Source organism: Sapajus apella, unplaced genomic scaffold, assembly GCF_009761245.1.
Source record: "Sapajus apella isolate SASKATOON/1434 unplaced genomic scaffold, GSC_monkey_1.0 scaffold108, whole genome shotgun sequence".
Classification (NCBI taxonomy): Eukaryota; Metazoa; Chordata; class Mammalia; order Primates; family Cebidae; genus Sapajus; species Sapajus apella.
The window spans coordinates 5,529,844-5,534,299 of record NW_022437048.1 but is presented as its reverse complement, the minus strand read 5'-3'; the positions used below and the strand labels follow the sequence as shown (position 1 = coordinate 5,534,299).

Sequence of the window (4,456 nt, the reverse complement as noted above, 5' to 3'; positions counted from 1 at the left end):
TTTTTTTGTTTGTTTGTTTTGTTTTTTGGGACGGAGTTTCGCTTTTGTTACACAGGCTGGAGTGCAATGGCGCGATCTCGGCTCACCGCAACCTCCGTCTCCTGGGTTCAGGCAATTCTCCTGCCTCAGCCTCCTGAGTAGCTGGGATTACAGGCACGCGCCACCATGCCCAGCTAATTTTTTGTATTTTTAGTAGAGACGGGGTTTCACCGTGTTGACCAGGATGGTCTCGATCTCTTGACCTCGTGATCCACCCGCCTCGGCCTCCCAAAGTGCTGGGATTACAGGCTTGAACCACCGTGCCCAGCCACACCATGGAATTTCTTTCAAAATTTCTTTCAATCCTTTCGAACTCTACCACTGCTTTTTCAACTAAGTTTATGTAATATTCCATTTTTTCTGTTTATTTTTATATGTAATAATTGAAATCCTTTATTGTCATTTCAACAATGTTTACAGCATCTTCACCAGAGGCTGTGGTTTCTTGAAATAGAATCCTCAAAAAACCACTCTTTGCTCATCTTTAAGAAACTACTCATCCGGCTGGGCGCGGTGGCTCACGCCTATAATCCCAGCACTTTGGGAGGCCGAGGCAGGTGGATCACGAGGTCAAGAGATCAAGACCATCCTGGTCAACAAGGTGAAACCCCGTCTCTACCAAAAATACAAAAATTAGCTGGGCATGATGGTGCGTGCCTGTAGTCCCAGCTACTCGGGAGGCTGAGGCAGGAGAATTGCTTGAACCCAGGAGGCGGAGGTTGCGATGAGCCGAGATCGTGCCATTGCACTCCAGTCTGGGCAACAACAGCGAAACTCCGTCAAAAAAAAAAAAAAAAAAGAAACTACTCATCCATTCAAGTTTGATCATGAGGTTGCAGCAATTCATTCACATCTTCAGGCTCCACTTCTAATTCTAGTTCTCTTGCTGTTTCTACCATCTTTGCAGTTACTTTCTTCACTAAAGACTTAATCCCTTCAAAATTGTCCATAAAGGTTTGGAATCAACTTCTTCCAAATTCCTGCTAATGTTGACATTTTGACCTCCTTCCATGAATCACAAATGTTCCTAAAGGCATCTAGATCGTGGATCGTTTCCAGAGGGTTTTTAATGTACTTTTCACAGATCCATCAGAGGAATCACTGTTTATGGTGGCTGTAGGCTTACAAGATGTATTTCTTAAATACTAAGACTTGAAAATCTAAATTACTCCTTAATCCATGAGCTATAGAAGGAGCATTATGTCAGCAGGTATGAAAACAACATTCATCTCCTTGTACCTCTCCATTAGAGCTGTTGGGTAACCAGGTGCACTGTCAAGGAGCAGTAGCATTTTGAAAGAAAATTTTTTTCCTGGGCAACAGATTTCAACAGTGGGCTTAAAATATTCACTAAGCCATGCTATAAACAGATGTGCTGTCATTCAACCTTTGCAGCTCCATTTATAGAGCATAGGCAGAATACATTTAACATAATTCTTCATGGCCCTAGGATTTTCAGAATAGTAAATGAGCATTGGCTTCAACTTAAAATGACCAGCTGCATTAGCCCCTAATAAAAGAGTCAGCATGCCCTTGGAAGCTTTGAAGCCAGGCAATAACTTCTCATTTCTAGCAATGAAAGTCCTGATGTCATCTGCTTCCCATATAAGGCTGTTTCGTCTACAGTGAAAATCTGTTTAGTGGGTTCATTTTCATTGATTATTACACTAAATCTTCTGGATAACTTGCTACAGCTTCCCCATCAGCACTTGCTGCTTCACCTTGCACTTTCACATGGTAGAGACAGCTTCTTTCCTTAAGCCTCATGAACCAAACTCTGCCTAGCTTCAGACTTTTCTTCTGCAGCTTTCCAATCTCTCTTAGCCTTCACAGAATTGAAGAGTGTTAGGGACTTTCTCTGGATTAGGCTTTGGCTTAAGGGAATGTTGTGACTGGTTTGATTTTCTATCCATCCCACTCAAACTTTCCCCATATCAACAATAAAGCTGTTTTGCTTTTTTTTTTTTTTTAAATCATTCATATGTTTACTGGAATAACCCTTCTTTTTTTTTTGAGATGGAGTTTCACTCTTGTTGCCCAGGCTGGAGTGCAGTGGCACGATCTCAGTTCAATGCAACCTCCGCCCCCCGGGTTCAAGCGATTCTACTATCTCAACCTCCCAAGTAGCAGGAATTACAGGTGCTTGCCAATATGTCCGGTTTTTTTAGTATTTTTAGTAGACATGGGGTTTCACCATGTTGGTTAGGCTGGTCTTGAACTCCTGACTTCGTAATCCACCCACCTTGGCTTCCCAAGGTGCTAGGATTACAGGCGTGAGCCATTATGCTCAGCCTGGAGTAACACATCTCATTTCCTTCAAGAACTTTACCTTTGCATTCACAACTTGGCTAACTGATGCAAGAGGCTTAGCTTTCAGCCTATCTCAGCTTTTGACACGCCCCCTTCCTCATTAAGCTTAATTATTTCTAGCTTTTGATTTAAAGTAAGAGATGTATGACTCTTCCTTTCATTTGAACACTTAGAGACCACTGGCCTAATTTCAGTATTATTGTATTGTAGGAAATAGGAGGCTTGAGGAGAGGGCGACAGAGAAATGGCCAAAGGAGCAGTCAGAACACACATTAATTTTTACTGGAGGAGTGACACATAATAAAGTGAGGTATGCCTGTATTTAAACAACACTTCGACATTTAATCTCAAAACATTGTATCCTTGAATTCACAGGGCACAGTACAGTGCCTGGAACACAGAAAGCACTTAATAAATGTTTGTTAGATAAATGAATAATTGTTCAAAGTTAGTTTCTTTTCTCCTTTATACTCTACATAACCTCCTCTGAGTAAAAATTAAAGCTTTTTGTTTTAATGCTTACGTGTTACTTCTTTAAAAAGTAAAAATTACAACAAATTTAGTTTAAAGATCTTAATTGGTTTTGTGTGTGTGTGTGTGTGTGTGTGTGTGTGTGATTCATTCTATAAAACCAAACTTTTTTGCTCCAATGAGCTAAGCAAAGGAGTTTGGTTTTATAGAGAGAAATAAGCTGAGGGCGTTGGGTGTGGTGGCTCATGCCTGTATCCCCAGCACTTTGGGAGGCCAGGGAGGGTGGATCACTTGAGGTCAGAAGTTCCAGATCAGCCTGGCCAACATGATGAAGCCCCGTCTTTACTAAAAACGAAAAAACTAGCTGGGTGTGGTGGCGTGTGTCTGTAATCCTAGCTACTTGGAAAGCTGAAGCAGCAGAATCGCTCGAATCAGGAAGTAGAGGCTGCAGTGAACCAAGATCGTGCTGCTGCACTCCAGCCTGAGTGGCAGAGTAAGACTCTGCCTCAAAAAAAAAAAAAAAAAAAGGTCTGAGGAAAGCAGAAACAGAACAAAAAGCAGATTGGTCATTTCAAAGCTACTTTCCCTCTAAAGGTTAAGGCAAAGGGGACTTCGTCATGCAAGATAAAACAACTATTTTGGCTAGGCGCAGTGGCTCATGCCTGCAATCCCAGCATTTTGGGAGGCTGAGGCCAGTGGATTATCTGAGGTGGGGAGTTTGAGACCAGCCTGACCAACATGGAGAAACCCCATCTCTACTAAAAATATAAAATTAGCTGAGCATGGTGGTGCATGCCTGTAACCCCAGCTACTCAGGAGGCTGAGGCAGGAGAATTGCTTGAACCCAGGAGGCATAGGTTGCGGTGAGCCAAGATATCGCCATTGCACTCCAGCCTGGGCAACAAGAGTGAAACTCTGTCTCAAAAAAAAAAAAAGACTTTTTGAGAGGATACTGTGTACCAGGAAGACTTATCATCATCCTCCTGATTGTGCCTATTAAGAGGATAATACCAAGAATTTGAAATATGCTTCTTACCCAGAGTCCCCATGAACTAAAGCAACTAAAATCAAACAGTTCTAAGAATGAGCCAGATGAAGAGTCTACCTGTTTTAACTAAGTAGGTGTTAATTTTTAATAACCGAGTCTCTACAATACCTGATATATTTACCTGTGTGCAACAAGAAGTGTCAGCAACTACACAGATTCCTTTCTGTTCAGCTAGTAGGTAATCTAGCATCCCATGACTGAGATAAATTAAGGTAGGAAGTGAGAACAAGTGGATATGGAAGACTTTTTTTTTTTTTTTAATATGGAACATTGCACAAATTTGCATGTCATCCTTGTACAGGGGCCATGCCAACCTTCTCTGCATCGTTTCTTAGTATATGTACTGCTGAAGGTGAGCACTAGAAGTCTTACTTTATAAAACAGACCAAGAGTACAATTTGAACAATAGTTGCATCAGGGATGTTGTTAAAGTTACCCACTGGGTGGAGTAAAAGATTTCTTAGATCATGGACAGATTTAGTTTGGTGGGACAGGTTCGACTTTTTTTTTTTTGAGAGAGAGTCTCTTTCTCTCACCCAGGCTGGAGTGCAGTGGCTTGATCTCAGCGCACTGCCACCTCCACCTCCC

General features: G+C 41.9%; 1 non-coding gene across 1 annotated transcript; it reads right to left on the bottom strand.

The window, feature by feature from the left end:
• Positions 1 to 4,124: 4,124 nt before the first annotated feature.
• LOC116537312 lies at positions 4,125 to 4,228 on the bottom strand. The gene has a single exon (XR_004263066.1). It is a non-coding gene; the product is annotated as a U6 spliceosomal RNA (small nuclear RNA).
• Positions 4,229 to 4,456: the final 228 nt, after the last annotated feature.